Source organism: Nannospalax galili, unplaced genomic scaffold (assembly GCF_000622305.1).
Source record: "Nannospalax galili isolate Female #2095 unplaced genomic scaffold, S.galili_v1.0 scaffold372, whole genome shotgun sequence".
NCBI lineage: Eukaryota > Metazoa > Chordata > Mammalia > Rodentia > Spalacidae > Nannospalax > Nannospalax galili.
In genome coordinates this window covers 1719391-1737464 of record NW_008332089.1, presented here as the reverse complement: position 1 = coordinate 1737464, position 18074 = coordinate 1719391, and the positions used below count along the sequence as shown (strand labels likewise).

Sequence of the window (18074 nt, the reverse complement as noted above, 5' to 3'; positions counted from 1 at the left end):
TGGAAAGGGGGGGATGCAGGCCGGGAAGGGAGGGGGTGCAGGCCGGGAAGGGGGGGTGCAGGCCGGGAAGGGGGTGCAGCCCTGGCCCCAGAGAGCTGCGGTTGGACCTCCTGCTGACATCGTAACCCAGGAGGCCTTCTAGCCAGCAGACAGGAGTCCTGGGAAATGGGAAGCCCGACCAAGGAGGCTGGGTGTCTGCCAGCTTTAATTACCTGCTCCAGTGGCTCATCCATCATATAATGTAGAGGAATCAGCTGGCGCTGAACCCTCATTGCTGTGGGTTGTTTGCCATTTGCCTCACGGTATTCAACATCTGAAAACTCTGTGAGGCAAGTCAAAAATTCAGGAATAATGAAATGTCCTAAATTTGTCCCGGGTCATGATTTATCTATAATAAATTGAGGCCGAATTGGCTTAAACAATTTCCGGCATCTCCTTGAGACTTTTCCTTCTATCAGGAGCAGGAGGGCACGAGCGATTTTTGTGCCTGCCCTCTTCCTGAAGCGTCACCATCTTCAACAGTCTGTCCTGGGTTTATTTTTGGTGTTGTTTTCTTTTTCATATTTTCCAACTTTACTTGTGAAGAGTCACAGCTCACCCAGATCTTATCTTCAAGTAAATGAAAAAGTTAGCCTGCCTATTTAGCTCTCCAGCACCTTCCTTTCTCAGACAGCGCTTAGAGCTTAATACAAAACTGCAATTTTGAGACTCAAATGTGGATGAACACGTGTCCTGAGCATTCCAAACCCCCGCCGTCAGAATTCACTTCCCTCTGGGAATTTCAAGTTTGAAGTTCCTGCCTTTGACTCACCGAAGCAGAAGGCGCAGGGTCCGCCACCCCCGCTAGGGTTCCGAGGAACTGCAGACCGGCCCCGACTCCCGGGCCAAGTTAAGAGCTCAGCAGTCATTTGGCAAGGGCAGACTGATGTCTGGCTTAGGCAATCTGTGCCAGAAATCTGCTTTTCAAAAAATCGGTTTGATAAGAGGAACACATAGATGTTTATCTCAGTGAAAGCTTCGAGTAAGAATCCAGAAATTAGAAGCCAGAGGGAAAGCATTCTATGTACACAGCCAGTCAATGTCCTTTGATTCAGACAAAAGTCAACTAAATCTTCCATCCTCTCTGCATCTTTCACACTAAGAAGTGCAGGCTGGTTAATTACAACTTGAGCCACCTTGCTCATTAGTTCTCGAGGCGAATGGAATTTGTCTAAGCACAGATAACACTGAATATTATATTTCCTAAATTTATCCTAATGCTAACTTGCTCTTGGTTATATGACTTCTAATTATCAGATTGCTTTGATGGAACAAGTTCACAGAACTGGAACTGGAGTTATAGACGGTTTTTAGCTGCCATGTGGGTGCTGGGATTCGAACCTATGTCTTCTGAAAGAACAGCCAGTGCTCTTAAGCACCGAGCCATCTCTCCAGCCTCAGATTGACAACATTTGTAATACCAAAAATCAAGAAAATGCATAAGCAAATATATGCCAGATAAGAAATATGAGAAAATACATTAGAAACATTCCTGGTCCTGCCGTCACCACTATGTATTGGCCAAGTGACACAGCACACTAGAGTCAGCCAGGGCTCCCTTGGGTCATCACCTTTGTTCCCCAGCAGAGCCCTGTCTCCTGAAAATATCCATTTAACTTGTTTGTATCTTTGTTTGCCTTCTGTTCCTGAGGGGAGGGGACGGTGTCTTGTACCAAACTTAAGTCCACAGGAGCATTAATAACAATATGTGCTGAATGACCAATGAAATGTGGCTCAGTCAGAAACCTCGGGGAGGAGACACCTGCCGTGGACAGAAGGCCTGAGCATGGACATGTCACAGAAGAGGAAGGCGATCTAAGAGCAGCCTCCCCCGACAAATCCTTGCTGCCAGGTGGATTTGGGGGGTGCACTCATGTTAGAGGCCTTGGAGTAGGTCAGTCACTGTGCAGCAGGTATGATCAGTGTGGGTATGCTGCATATTGTATGGGAGTATGAAGATTAGTGCCCTTACTGCGTGTGGACCCCTCAAGACCGCGGGTTACCCAGGGGGTGTCTGAAAGGTGTCTGCCTCTCTATGTGAGGCGACTTTGGTAAACTGGATTGGAAAGGCACATGGTGGAGGATAGAAATTTACTTTTTGATCCGGGCTGGAAACACAGTGTGGCTCTGCTTGTATCTCTTCGCATGCCCCCCTCACAGCCATTTCACCTTTATCTGAGGTGCGCAGAACATTTTTTCTCCGGGTTCATCTATCCGCTCTTGCTTTTTTCCATCAGATCTAATTACTATACACTACCAAGTTCATTACACTGAAATTTTTACTCTATTTAATGATGCAAGGAAATTAAAAAGTATTGGCTAAAGCAAGGAAACATTTCTCTCCTAAAAGTCATAGTTTCAAAGATAGTTTCATAGATTGAGTTTCTGCAGTTCCCCTCAACGCCCCTTTGTGTGACGGGGTGTCTTCAAGCTGATGATCTGTGCACCTTTTTCAGCTGCAAATGAATCGAATCTTAATATGGTGCTGTAGAGTCCTTGTCCCTTCCTTCCGTCTCTGCAGAATATGGTCACCCATCTCCACATAAGGGCCTGCACCTGCCTGGATTCTCCACCCCCCCCAATACACACACCAGGTAATATGTCAATCCTACAGAGTAATTGAGAAATAACTTCTATGCAGGGTCCTTCTTGACTTTCACTGCCAGTCAGAAGATGATGAGGCAAAGATGCAGACGGAGCAGGTGTCATGACCATGCCTGGCACAGTGCAGACGCAGACACACACACACACACACACACGCACACACACACACACACCCTGTTTCTCATTCATGCACACGTGGCAAGGGCATGTTTTATGACGGGTGAGGAGTTTTCTTCAGAAGGTCACTGAGGATCAGAGCCTTTTATCTCAGGTTCCATCAACACCTTCATTTCTTAACTCCCCGAGCTCTGAAGGAAGCAAAGGAAGGAGAGGCACAGTGTGAGACCTGCACAAGGAAGCACCCAGTTGCTTCCTGTCCTGCTCCGTGCTCCAGAAGAAAGCACTGGGATCACATCCAACCCAAAGAGCCTACAGGAAGGTAGTAGAGTGGAGTGGTGAACCCCAAATGAAGTGGAGATGAATTTTGTGAACAGCCATCTCACCTTTCTCCCACTGTAACAAGCCAAGATGTTCACAATACAAACAACTGAGTCATCTCAGCTGGGAAATAGGTCCCAGGAGATGAGCTATTTTGTCTGCTATATGTAAACTTGAGAGACTCTTGAGAATCTCTACTGTGCTGTTTCTGTTTTTTAATAAGTCTGGTTTTTAGTATAAAAGCTACAGGATGAAAGTTATGGAAGGTTTCCAGATACTAATAATCCTGTGGTCTTCCTATACAGTTATACTTTCCAAAGTTTGAAGTTTTTTTTAAGTCTTTTTGAGACAGGGTCTCCCTATAGTCCCAGCTGGCCTGGAACTCACTATGTAGACCAGACTGGCCTGGAACTCACAGAGATCCATCTGCCTCTGCCTCCCAAGTGCTGGGATTAATCATTTAGCATTGTGTTATTGAGTAGTGGGGAGAGTCAGATGTGTGCTCTAATACCTCCATTCCTGACCCCAGTTCCCTGGGGGTGGGGGGTAACTTTCTTCATACCTAGAGTTCCTCTACCACACTCTCTTCTATACATGAGTAAAACTGGCTCCACAAACAGCATTTTAAACTTAATTAACTGATAATAATTCTATTTTTCATACATGAAATGATCAAAATGGCCTGAATAATATATCGATACCTGTACTTATATCTTTATCCGTACATGTGCCTGCTAATCTTGAATGAGCTCAGTTATCTTTCTTGTACCAAATTCAGTATCTCTGATTTTAACATTCTATACATTTATAATTCATGTAATAATATCTTACTAAAATTTGTTGAGTGCTATTTTGCAACCCTCAACTGTGATTAACAGACAAATGCTTTGGGTTTTAAAATCCCCAAGAAAGAAAAGAGAGAGGGAGGGAGGAAGGAAGGAAAAAACAAAGGAAAAGAGAGAGAAAGGAGAGGGGGGAGGGAGGGAGGAAGGGGAGAGAGAGAGAGAGAAGAGAGAAGAGAGAGCCTTACTTTGACTGTGAGCGCTGATGTCATTAGCCGGGGCACTCTGGGAATGTTAGCTGAGACTCGTGGGTCATAATATGGAGCCCACAACGAGACAGGGTCTGATGGGCCTAATAACCAGAACGTTGTCTGGCACATTTCATGAACTGGCAGTGCAGGAAACTAAATGAAATCAAAAGCCCCTTTCAGTTGAAAAAGAACAATGGCCTAAATAAGTTAGGATTGACGGTGGGCCATACCATCGCTTCCTGCCTTTGGGCAAGTCATTTTACTGGGAATGGAATCTAGTTCTCACTTGTGAATCAAAAGGAGATTGAAATGAAGGATTTAAAGTCATACAAAATGACTTGTTATCCCGGATGACTAAATCCAGAAGGTCTGAGACCAACAATCCCTTGACATATTTGGTTGAAATTTCCAGGGGGAAAAAAAAGTAAAACCAAAGATATTTGATCCAGAGAGAGTGGAGTAAATTAAAGAACAGATTTATTGATTCGTTCCCCCATTAATATTTTCATCCATCCATCCATCCATCCATCCACCCATCCATCCATCCAGATCAGTGTGACAGACCCTGAGCCGTGCTAAATGCTGAGTCAAATATAGACACAAAGAAAGAGATTTGAGTGATGGGAATTGTAAATATGTGTGTGCATGTGTATGTGGGGATGCGTGCATGTGTGTGTATTTGGTGAGTACCTGGTGGTGATGACAGCAGTGCTCTACTGTCTCTGAGTATCTTGTTCCCCAGGAGTCTGTTTCCAGCCGAGAGGTGGGGGTTGGAAGAACAGAAGCAACTGTCTCTCCTAAGGCGTCACTTCTCTCCCTTCTCTGTGTGGTGCACTGGAGTGTGGGTAGAAGCTCAGCTGACCTCTGAAGTAGCAATCCTATGACCTTCAGTTGACCCTGTAGGTTATCTCATCTGGGCCCTGTGTGGGGCCTGCAGCCTAGCATCTGCAGTCAAGGCTCCCATTGGTTGGAGCTGGCCCTTTGGTCTATTCTTTCAGCATCAGTTACATCTATCTAATGGCTGCTACTGAAGCTTGGCTGACTCCAAAGCCCTCCTCACACTAGGGCTATGATTTAGCCATGTGCCATGTTGTCCCTACTTTGGCATGGTCACCTCAAGTCTCTGCCATAGGTTGAAACTTGCTTGGCCCCGAGCCCTGAGGAATGAAGCATCAGGACCAACTGTTGTCCATTGCCAGTGCACTCAGGTACTCCATGGCTATCCCTCGGTCCTCTCCAGCTTCTATACTATACTCATGTGCACACACGTGTGAATGCATGTGCTCGTGCACACATGCGAGCAGCTTCCACCCTGACAAGGAGACCTGGGAGAGTTTGCTGGCTGCTTGCTCTCCCCTCTCCTGCTTCTGCAGAGTGCCTTCATGCCTGGGAGTCAATACCTCCTGCTTTCCTGCTCCAACAAGGGATGTAATCTCTATTAGAGGCTTGGTAAATATCTGAGTACGCGTTTATTAATTACTCATGTAATTGTAATGCGTCTAATGCTGTTATAGAAGTGGCAGTAATAATGAGCAGCAGTACCGGCCAGTGTTGTAGATGGTTTACATGAATTAACCAGGTGTGTTATTGGCCACAGGTGGTTGAAGTCTTTAGCACTGACATCTCCCTTTGAATGAGGACCCTGCCGTGACTTGCCCAAAGGCATGTAACTAAATTGCAGCAGTGACAGGGACAGGATCTGGAGCAGCTGCTCTACCATGATGTATAAAGGGTGCAGCCTTCTTAAGACTGCAGAAGGAATAAAGAGAGAAAAGTAGACAAGCATTCCAGGCCTCCAGGATGGCGGGGAATATTTAGCAAAGAGGGAGGTGTTTGGTACAATTGGAATTTGGGTGCTGAGGGGGGAATGTCAGAGTGAAGATGGGAAGGGAATCTGGAAAGAGAGTCTATGAACTGAGACTACAGTGGTCCAGAGTTTAGGTGCCACCCTGCAAAGGAGGGCCTTTCACAGCTGAGTATCACACCAGCCAGGCTATAAACAGAGAATAAACTAGAGAAGACAGAGCCTACTGGGGGAAGTCATTTGAGAATCTGCTGATTAAACCATTTACCAAATACAAGTAGCTTATACCAAGAGTTCATGTGAAAGGGTACAGATTTTTTTTTATGGTGAAAAATAATCTGTATTTAGAATTAGATTGGACTGCTTAGATGATCCCAATTTTGTTGGCAACATCCAAAGCATCATAATCAGGAGCCAGACGAACATAGGCCTTCTTCTCTCCATCAGGTCTGATCAGGGTATTGACCTTGGCCACGTCAATGCAGTAGAGTTTCTTCACAGCCTGTTTGATCTGGTGCTTGTTGGCCTTGACATCCACAATGGGCACAGTGTGTTGTCTTCTGTCTTCTTCATGGCTGACTCAGTGGTCAGGGGGAACTTGATGATGGCATAGTGGTCAAGCTTGTTTCTCCTGGGAGCGCTCTTGCGAGGGTATTTAGGCTGCCTCCAGGGCCGCAAGGTCTTGGGTCGCCGGAAGGTGGGTGACGTGCAGATCTTCTTCTTTTTGTGGCTGTGAACGCCTTTCAATACGGCCTTTTTGGCTTTCAACGCCTTCGCTTTGGCTTCGACTTTGGGAGGGGCAGGAGCTCCCTTCTTCGCTTTCGGCGCCATGTTGGCGAAAAGGCAGGGTACAGATTTTTTTAAAGTGAGTGAAATATGCCATACAGGGATCACTGTTCATTGAGATGACAGGATCTAAGTAAATCCATAGCTATAATAAACGCCCCCCCCAGTGGGCTAAAGCTGTATGTAGCTCAGTGGTAGAGCACTTGACTCACATGCATGAGGCCCTAGGTTCAATCCCCAGTACTGACAAAGTAACTAAATATGCCAGGTAGAGACATATACCAGCTACAGTGGTGTGACACAGGTTCTGCTCTCCCTAGAGAAGACAGGGACGTCTGGCTGGGCTGGGTCACAGAAGCCCAGGGGGACTGGGAACACTGGAACACAATCATATTCCATCACGTTAGACAATCAAAAAGTTTGACTCCAGGTGTTCATTACACTAGAAGTTCTTGATAGAAGTGAATTGTTTCGTAGGTCTTTATAAAGGTAACTTAATTGACCATGTTGGTTGTGCTGTGGAATTGGCATTCAATAGTCATGTATTTGACTCACTCCCAGCCTAAGGCAGAATCACCGTTTCTTCAGTGGAGTTTGGTAGAGACATGCATGAGGTTGGTGAGATGGATATCTCAGGTGAACCAGCCCTGCTCCATCATCACAGAGCGTGCAGTGAATCTCGCTTAGCTTTCCAAGCAGGAACCTGATAGTGTGGGCAGATTTACCTACAGGCCCAGGAAAAATTATTAACCAAAGCCATTAAGCACAGTCTAGATAATCCATGAACCAGGAGAAGAGACAGTGAAGGGAGTGTGGAGATGGGATTCGCAGAGCGCAGAAAACTCCAGAAACTGCAGGGCTTGACCTCCAGCCGACTTCTCCTTCTCTGTGACCCCCACCTTCCCCAGGGAAGTACTCTTTACACTCGGAGACTAAGAAACTCAGTTGTTCTTATGACAACCAAAGAAAATAGAGTAATATTTTTCAAACTCTCACTTTTAGATTATGACTCAAAGTGCATGTTTCTAACATTACAACCTCTTGTACTGATTCTATTTCCATGTGCCATTGGTATACAATTCTAAGATATCCAGATAACTTGATTATAAATATTGTGCCAAAAACAAAAACCCTCAGGTGTATGGCCCAAGGCTAAACTTTGAAAACAGAAGTACCACTAGATAAATACTGCTTCATTAAAAAAAAACACCAAATGTCTTAATAAATGTGACTCAGTAAATATTATGTATTGTTATTTAATCACCTTAGAAACATACCTAGTCTTTTTTTTAACAAACTTGTTTGCACTCCAAATATATTTTACAGCATTCAATTGCAGTAAGAATTAGGTTTTCAGCATTTCATGTCCTTAGATTTATCGCTAGCCCATGCTAACTCTAAAGGTTGGTGTCGTTTTCTGAAGGGTATTTAGACTGACTTCAAAGACTCCTGCGTCACTGGGAGACATTGGTGTCTGACTACTTCACCCTGTGAGTCCTCTGGGTCCCAGCATCTCTGTCCTTTACAAATGACCTCTACTCTCAGTTGTTTTCAGCCAAAGGACAGGAGCACCAGAACACTTTTTAAAATGTTGGCATACTGAAAATATTTTTTCCTCTACACAGAAAAATTTAAAGTATATAGTGAATACAGACAACTACACTGATTGCTTCTGTCTAGAAAGAGAGAAGGCTCACACAGGAAGGCATCAGAGGGATTCTCCACGGTATCTCAGAGCTTCCATTTGTCCGTGCCCTTCTGTAACCCAGGGGAGGTTTTTAGCTTTCACTCTTAACTTTCGGTAGCCCCTGTGAGGCAAGTGCTCACAGATGGGGAGACTGAGGCATGGAGCTTGCCCATGATCATCGCTAGTATGAGCAACTGAGGGGAGAGCCTGGAGCCAGTACCCTGTCTACCTCATGTGGATCTCCTTCCTAAGGACCCACTCACACATTCTGTACTGAAAACAGAATCAGTACAAGAGGTTGTTATGTTAGAAACATGCACTTTGAGTCATAATCTAAAAGTGAGAGTTTGAAAAATATTACTCTATTTTCTTTGGTTGCCGTAAGAACAACTGAGCTTCTTAGTCTCTGAGTGTAAAGAGTACTTCCTTGGGGAAGGTGGGGGTCACAGAGAAGGAGAAATCGGCTGGAGCTTGCCCAGATGTGGCCCCCATAGCCAGCAGGACCTTTTTAGTAACTGGCTGGCAAGTCCTCCAGAAACTTCTGCAATGGCTTCTCCATCTGTACCACCCCTTTGTGGGTGATCTCTGTGAAACTGCCTGTTGCCGTAGGAGGCCAACAACCCTGCCACCATCACCGAGTCTTCTCAGAGTGCTTCACGACCTTCTCGCCTGAGTTGACCGTTTTCCCAATTGCTTCCACCCTCTTTCCTCGGTGGAAGGTATTAATGTTGACTGTGCATTACTGAGTTCAGAGACAGCTTTTATAAAGCGCTGACATGTTTTACAATTCATACTTGTGGTAAAAGCCACAAATGGTCCGTTTCCATCTCAGCTCCCAAAACACCGCTGAGCCTCTCCAGACCTCCGTACCATCCATTTCTTGCTTCCTTTTGTGAAAACATGCTGCCCGCACATCTATTTCCTATGTACCTCCAAAGTATGCTGCTGTCCTTAGCATTTCAGAAATGTGATAAAGAAAAAAGAAATTCTGAAGATGTATTTTAAATAAAGATTTGGCTCTTTTGAATCCCTCTTTGGTTAAAATAAACGCTCATTTTTAAGTTTTTAAAAAGTCCCCTAAGTTTTTAGCAAGTGACGGAGAGGGGGAATGTTCAAAGCTACAGAACATGGGATTCTTTCTATTTATTGCACTCAAAAGTATCATTCATTGACTGCTACAGTTACGAACATAAAATTTCTGGATAATAAAGGTTAAGTGTGAATAAATTCGAGATCTGCTTACAACTGACCTTTAGCTGTCTTGGTAGCATTTTTGACAGCAACTTAAAATAAGGTTATTCTGTGAAATAATTTGATTTTCCATCCCCAAGTCCAGATTTGTGACTCAGTAATTAATATCCCCAGCTAGACAGAGCCATCAGTATTTTTATAAAGTAATGACCACCCAGACAGTGACGAATTGGGACAGAACACCGTCTTTGTAAGCTTCCGTCCATGCCCCTGTGAGCCTGGGTATGTATCTGCTGAGCAACAGACCATCATTCCCACCTTGCCTTTATATTTACCAATGATCCATCATCACTTTCTCCACAGAGTCTTGTATATCAAGCATTAGCTTTAGCCCTGACAGCTGTCATTTTGTTCCATTCCTTTTTATTGTGAGCGTCTGGAGAAGACGTTTTCTAAGTTTTAACCATGAATTGGAATGCTATTCTTTTTTGGCGCATTGATTTTTATCCAGCCGCTTTTCTGAAGTCTCGCTGATTAGACGTTTGTGGATTCCCTCGTGTGCTCTACGGATGACCGCCTCAGCCCCAACACCCAGGCTCTCTTTCTCCCCTCAGGACTGATGGGTTTTTTGGTCTTGTTGAGTTAGCAGGAACCCCATAGCCGTGTTGAATGAAGTGGTGGTCACCGTCTTCTTACCATGGTGAGCGTTTTCTTAGAGCTGAAGCTTTCTCCTAAGGTTTTGCTTTATGTTATTTTATTTTTTGTGGGTAGTTTTGGTTTTTGTGTTCTTTTTGTTGTTGTTGTTGTTTTGAGACAGAGTCTCATGTAGCCTATGCTGGCCTTGACTTCATTATGAAGCATAAGTTGGCCTTAAACTCTACATTTTAACTTGGAAAGGTAGACTTTACTTTTGCTCAAGGGTGTCTTGTGTGGTCGGTCAGATCCAGCAAGCACACACAGGACCCAGAAACCCGGTGGGCTTTTATCCTTAATTCAAGAGGATTGTGTTTCCCCATCAGCTAGGGTCCAACCTCACAGTCTTTCCCAGTTGGCTAGTTTAAAAGAGTCAGTGGGAAGGGAGAGGAGCTCCGCCACCCCAGGCCTAAGCAAACGTTTTACAGGGTGTGATGTGATGAAAAGATTAGAATTCCTTGTCATAAACCAAGTTCCAAGTTTTACAGGGTTTGAAAGAGCACTACCTGCTGTTTCTTACAAATCCCTTCTCTTCCCTTCTTAAACACTCTTCTCTTCAAACTCATTAGGGCATGGGTTCTCTCTCTGTGATATCGTGGAATAAGAAACTGCTATAGGGAGGGGACATTCATTTGGCAATAGCCTGACTCAATAAGCCTGAGTGAGTCCCTAACACATGGTATAACACGGGATCGGGACACCCATGATGATCACCAAGGAGTTAGCATAGAGCCCGTAAGACCTCTTTATTTTCTAAACCATTCTTCCAGGTCAGAGAGTTTCCAATTCTTTAGTTCTTTATAAGGTGCCTTCGAGAGCTCTAGTAACAGTCACATTTGGAGTTGTATTATTGGTGATGATATACAACCTTGTCCCCCCAGCATTGCACAAATCCCATCTTTTTCAGCCACAATCATGTTTAATCGTAACCTAGTCTCTGAAGACACTTCGTTGGTAGAGCTGAATTGGGCCATAGGCATGGCAGTCAAGGTGCCCCTCCAGGAAACCTACCTGAAGGGCTCTAGAAGTGCAGCAGTGTCTTTATTTGTGTAACTGCAGGGTAAAGTTAGGAAAGGAAGTCTTTAACTGGTGTCTGCAGAGAGGCATGAGGGAGGAGAAAAGGCAAGAGTATCACTAGTTCTAGGGAACCAGGAGAATTTCTTGATGGGCTCACATGAGCATCTGTCCATTGGGCTCTTCCTTGTTTTCCTTTGGGCTACCAAAGCTGGACTCCAGAGTGATGAACTCAGGGTTTGCTTGTAGGTGCTTTGATAATTGTTGCAGTGCCTAGAATCACAGTGTGAGTTCCCTCCCCAAGGGCTTCCCTCCTTTTATGAAGGAACAAACACCCATAGTCAACAAGCCCAATTGTGATGATCATTTGCAAGTAGGCACAGCCAGTGTCCTGAAGGTGGCAGTTGTTTGGCTCAGAAGATAATGCTGTGCAGTGTCATCTTGGTCTGTGCACAGAGTTGCCTGGTCCCCGGGGTATTTTCTCGGGCCCTTCCCCTACATTGCCAAAAGACTTTCCTGTCTTGGGGTCATTTCCAATCCAGGAAGTTCCAAATGCCCAAGCCTTGGAGCCACCGCAATGAGGCAGTGGGGCTCGGTTTCCCAAAGTTATATTCCAGACTTCTTCCTAAATGGAATTAGCATCCCAGACTGAGCCCCCAAATTTTTAGAAATAAAATCCAAGGTCCAAGGACCCATCAATACCACACAAAGAGCAAAGGGCAGCACAAAAGTAACTCTGTGAGGCAGGTTTTACTTTTGCAAAAGGGTGCCTTGCGTGGTCCGTCAGATCCTTCAAGAACACACAGGACCCAGAAGCTTGGTGAACTTTTTCCTCTAACAGAAGAGGACTGTGTCTTTGCCCCATTGGCTAGGGTCCAACCTCACAATCTTTCCCAGTTAGTTTAAAAGAATGTGTACAAAGGGGAGAATGAACTTGAACTGTTGCTCCTCCTACCTCCAGTTCACAAGTGCTAGAATTACAGGTACGCAACACAACACCTGGAGAGGATTTGATTTCTTAATGTACAAATTTTATCAGATATTTCATTACTACTAAGATAATGTCATCATTTCTCCTTTAGTCTGTATATAAATGATGTTTAAATAACCTAGCATTTCTGCAATTCATCCCTCTGGGTCATGTTTTGTTTTTTTTGTATTTTTTATTATATTTTATGTGTATGAGTATATTGCCTGCATGTATGTAAGTGCACCCGTGTCATACAATGCCTGCAGAGGTCAGAAGAGGGTGTCGGATCCCCTGGAACTGGAGTTATGGCTGGTTTTTAGCTGCTACGTGGGTGCTGGGAACTGGGAACCAACCAAACCCAGGTCCTCTGTAAGAGCACCCAGTGTGTCCTCATATACTGAGTTGTGTAAGTATCTTTATTTTCTTCTTGCTTTTTTTAATTGAATTTTTGTACTGTTCATGCAATATAGTTTGATGATATTTAGATCCCCTCCCCTATCCACACCTCCCCCCACTGACAGCCACCCAATTTAAGTACTTTCTTATATATATAATACAGCCTATAGAGTCTGATTTGTGTCTCCAAATGTCCTTTGATGTGAGTTCATCCAGTGGGCCCACCAAGAGTCCCATTCCTATATGACACTGTCTGTCCTCTTCCCAGCAGCCATCAATTGCCAAAAGTTCCTTAAGTAGGGTTGTGGTTTCTTACCCACTTCCCCATGTCTATGCTGGGATTTGTCTGGTTTGAGCTTCATAGGACTTGTGCATGCTGTCACCAGTGCTGTGAGTTCATATGAATAACTGAGCAGCTGTCTGGAAGACTCTGTTTCCTTGTGGTCTATGACCCTCTCTGGCTCTTACAATCTGCCTTCTCTTATGCAATGATCCTTGAACTTTAGGAGGCAGAGGTTTGAAGCAGGTGTCCTTTTCAGGGATAAACACTCTGTGGCCTCTTGTTCTCCCAATTGTGGGTTCTGTGTTAATCACCATCTGTTGCATAAGAAAACTACTCTTGTGAGAGTTTAGAGATACATTCATCCTATGTACAGAGGTTGCATTGAAGCTGTGTCACTTAGGGTTAAGCGTCTCACAGACACTTACACTCTGTGTTTGACCAGTTCTAGAACTCTGTAATAGTCTCCATCTGTTGCAACAAGAAGTTTCTTTGATGAGGGGTAAAAGGAACACTTGTCCGTAATGGGAGAATACATATTCAGCATAAAGTAACAAAATACATTGGTCTAGGGATGTGGAAAAAGTAGGTGTCTCTCTAGAATCTATGACCTCCCCAGCCATGAGTACTTGGCTATGTTTACAGTACCACACATGCGTTCCCTCTCATTGAGCAAGCCTTAAGTCCAATTAGACAGCTGTTGACTACCCTCAAGATAAAAGTTCCACTGCTGCGGCATAGAGATACTTTGCTGGGCCGGTCATTGTTGCTTATTAGGCTTCACATCTGGGTGGGACCGTTGATTAATTTTCCTCCCTTGGCGGCTTACACAGTGTCCTCTAATACCATGAGAGGCAGTCTTCAGGGAGGAGGCTTCCAGGTCACTTCCAGACCCATTGCTCCAAGTTGCAAGTGTGTCCTGTCTTCAGCAATAGGGCCTGATCTTCAAATTTTGGGAGGTGATCAAGGCTGGTGGCAATGGCCTGCATTACTTTTAGAGTTTCTCGGACTACCCTGATCAGTAACTCAAAGGGCGGTCTCTCCTGTCTGACAAGTTTTTCCTGTGGTTTCTGTTATATAGCCTTCAACTAGACTCAAGCTCCTCTTCTGTTGTCTTGAGGATTTATTTGTGTCACTGTGTAAATGTGCACATGTGAGTGAAGGTGACCACAGAGTCCAGAAGAGGGTCTCAGATCCCCTGGAGCCAGAGTTACATGCCAATGTGAGGTACTGTGTGGGTGCTAGGAATCGAACTCTAGAGCACTGTGAGAGCCGTTCGCCTGAGCCATCTCCTCAGCTCTCTAGTTTCCTCCTTAAAAGAAGTTTTTCCAAGTGGGATTCTTCTGTTCTTTCAAGGTTAAGTAATTTCACTGTGAGTCAGTACTTCATACACTGCTTTTTCTATAGGGATTTTCTCTTTGATTTATGAGTGATTCAGAGGTATCTCTAAATTTCTAAATATGTGAGGATTTGAAGTCTGGCCTTCAGTTTAATATCTGCTATTTTATTTAATTTTCATGACAACCATGATAGATATTTTAGAGTTTCTTGAGACGCTTCTGCATAAGCATGTATGTAGCTTTCTAAAATATTTGGCATGTGTTTTTAAAGAATGAATTTTCTCTAATTGTCAAATGCAAAGTTCTATGTAGAGCCACAAAGTATAATTTAATCTATGCTTAAATTGCATACGGAAAAGTTAAAAAACTATAATAAAAATTAAAATATGGGGAAATAATGTAACTATAAGATATTAAAAACTATTGCGCAATTATCATAATTAAATTAAAGTGATACAAGTCCATAAACAAAAGGCAGGCTAAGAAAAGACCAGAAAGTCAAGAAAGGACTTCACAGTAACGAGACCTTCCAGTCAGCGGGCAGTGTTTCCCTAACTGGGGAGCAGCTGGCAATGAACCACACTGAAAGTGAGCCTCGTATTTCACAGGAAAGTTACCAAGACGTTAGTGATTTCAATAGAAAGGGATCATGGAGTGCTCCAATAGTGACAAATGCTCTTTTCCAATTGGCTCTATTTCCATGTCACAAAATTGGAGAAAACCTTCTAGTCTAACTCAGACTTCAGAATCTGTAAAATATTAAAATTTTCTAAAAGCATAAAAATATCTACATTAGCAGAAGAAAAGTGAGATATTCTTTCCACATGTAAAAACTACTACCCCTCCAAAAAACTAAAAGAACTTTTAAAAACATTCCTATGGTTCATAGAGAAAAAAAATGGCAAAAATAAGAAACTGTCACTCACAAGAGAAGATATACAAATGACTTTCAAAACTACCTTTGAAAGGTGATTATTCTCACGGTAAGAGACACGGTGGTTAAAACCACCCTGAAATGCCATTTTTTACTTGTTATGTTGTTAAGAACCATATTCTGATAGCATTCTCTCCAGATAAACAATAGAAACACAGGTACTGGTTTATTGTTTATGGGGATATAACTTAGCTCCGTGAAGCATCCATTTGTCCAAATGGCATACACACATACTCTGCTCCAACAATTGCTTGCCCGGGATCCTGCCCTGCCTCTTAGTTGTGCTTTTATTTCCCGCCTTCTGTTTTAAGGGTGTCGATTACCATTTGTCCAAATGGCATACACACATACTCTGCTCCAACAATTGCTTGCCCAGGATCCTGCCCTGCCTCTTAGTTGTGCTTTTGTTTCCCGCCTTCTGTTTTAAGGGTGTCGATTATGCACTAATATATACCTAGGATATACTTCCCTCTTTTGATTACCTGTCTTGTGCTTGACCCATTTGTACTTGCTTGGCTCATGTTTGGCTTCATCTTACCACTCTGCCCGCCCCTCCACAGGGGCGGGGGGGTCAAGACGTGTTTAATGAGCTTTCTGTTGAATTTCTAGGAATTTCGTTCCCTGACTCCATTCTCTCCTCTTAGAAATTAACTTGTTTTTCAAGAAATGTTTACATTTTAATCTGATTATTCAAGTCCCAGGGTCCTCCGTAGCTGTTATCACCTCCGCTGTGCCAGGACGTGCTGGCATGCCATCTTCTTCCCTACGTCACAGCTCCACATGGAGCTATCAGTCTACTCTAAATTTTTCTTTTACCCTTCATTAAAGATTGATGATCTGTACGTTAGAGAAACACCCCTCAGTGCTGATCAAGTCATTCAATTTCTCTTTATTTTGAACAGTGAGTTAATAGCCTTGCACCATAGATGAACGGCTTTGTTCATCCAGACTGAAGAATTTTTACAGCCTCTTGGCTTTTATTCCATTAATGAGAAACAGGAATTCAGTCTAATTCTGATTATTTGTACATAACATGTCACTTGTTTCTAGTTGCTTTTAAACTTTTCCTTGACTTTGGAGTTTCATTTTTTTTCTGAAAAATGTCTAGATCTGCATCTGTAATCTGAACACTTGCATCTTCTATTACAAAAGCTTCTCAACCATTATTTCTTCAAAAATTGCTATTCCACAGTGTCTTTCATTCTGCAGCTCCCCGTGAGCTGAGAACGTGTGTCTCAGTCGAGTGACTCTTTATCAATTTGCATGTGTCACCTCCCTTGGGCCTCTAAGCAGTTCTGTGACCCAAGTCCACACTGCTCCTCATCTGTGTCCAACCTCACGTTCAATCCAGCCACTGAGGTTTTAAGTTAAGAGTGTTGTATTTTTCCTTTTAAGTGTCACTTGTTCTTTTTATGTGTGTGTGTTTGTGTATAGTATGTATATGTATGTAATATGTATATTTGTATATATTCACGTGGACATACATGTGCTGTGGCACACGTGTGGAGTTCGGAGGACAACCTTGGGTAATGATCCTGGCTGTCCACCTTGTCTGAGTCAGGAGGGTGTCTTGTAGTTCACTGGCCCGTAAGCTTCTGGAGACTCTCTGCCTCGGTCCGTCCTCTCCCCATAGGTGTGCTGGGACTGCAGATGTGCCCTACCACATCTGCCCTTGTGTGGGTTGTTGGGATCTGAGCTTGGGTCCTCGGGCTTGTGTAGGCAGCACTTTACCCACTGAGAATCTCCCCAGCCATGTTTCTTTTCAAATAATATTCTTCCATGTAAAGCATATTTTACTCTTCCTGTTCAGAGTTCATTCTCTTTTTTTCCTCCTGGCCCCAACCTCGTTGCCATGCTCACTGGGCTACTGAGCTGTTGCTAGGCTCACCCCATCACCACAGTGATTGGTAGAGACTTACAGTGGGCCCACCCAGCAGGGGCCACACCTTCTGGGGGCAGTCCCTTATCCCCTTTTATCTAACTGCTCTGGCTCTTGTTTGTCTTTTAATGGGACCCAATGATTGTCTTTGCCATCAGCTGAGACTTAACTTTTTATCTTTAGATTCTTTGGGTTTTTGTCTCTCACAGATTTTCCCACTGAGAGTCCATCAAACATCAAGCTCTCTTTCTGATCCCACAAACCAGTAGAAAACGCCTTCCAGCCCCCTTTTCCCTTGGGAGTCAGCCTTCACGTGTCCTGGTTGTGTGCAAGTTCCTATTGCATTTCCTTGGCAAGTGCACTGCTTTCCTGAACACCTCAGCCACAGCCTCGGCCTGTCCCCTCTGGGTCTCCTGGCATCGCCGGGGGCCTCCACTTGATCACCTCTGTGACTGAATTTTGTTTTCATCTTTAGTATCGGAGGATTTCCTGAGCTCAGCTGTGCATTTAGCACATTTGGGTTTTTGTATGACTTTGTAGCAGTTTGTGATCCACTTGGGTCAGATCTTCTTTGCCGTCTATTTCTTTTCTGTACTGAAGAGCATTTTTCAAATCTAAAAAGTCTTCCTTCCAACATCAAACCCTTACATACTCTATTCAATATAGTTGACACATAAAATGGCTTAATTTATTTTAAGTTATTCATCACCACTGCATCCACACACATTTAAAAATAGCACAACTATGTGTGAAATATGTTTTATGTATATTGTCTGCAGACAGTGCTTAACACCTATGGAATTTTGAAAGGCTGCTCCCAACAACTCAGCCACTGCCTCTGGGGTGGGAACTCTGTGGAGGCCTTATTTTTGAATGTCTAAGATCAAGAGAACAAATGATACCAAATGTTGGAGAGGATGTGGGGAAAGGGGAACACTCATCCACTGCTGGTGGGGCTGCAAACTGGTTCAACCCCTATGGAAAGC

At 43.9% G+C, this 18074-nt stretch overlaps 1 protein-coding gene and 1 pseudogene across 1 annotated transcript in view; one reads left to right on the top strand and one right to left on the bottom strand.

Annotated features, from left to right (window-relative positions):
- Pacrg (parkin coregulated) overlaps nt 1-18074 on the top strand; it is a 546372-nt gene that overhangs the window by 278446 nt on the left and 249852 nt on the right. The window lies entirely within an intron of this gene.
- On the bottom strand, nt 6233-6759 carry LOC108490529 (annotated as a pseudogene).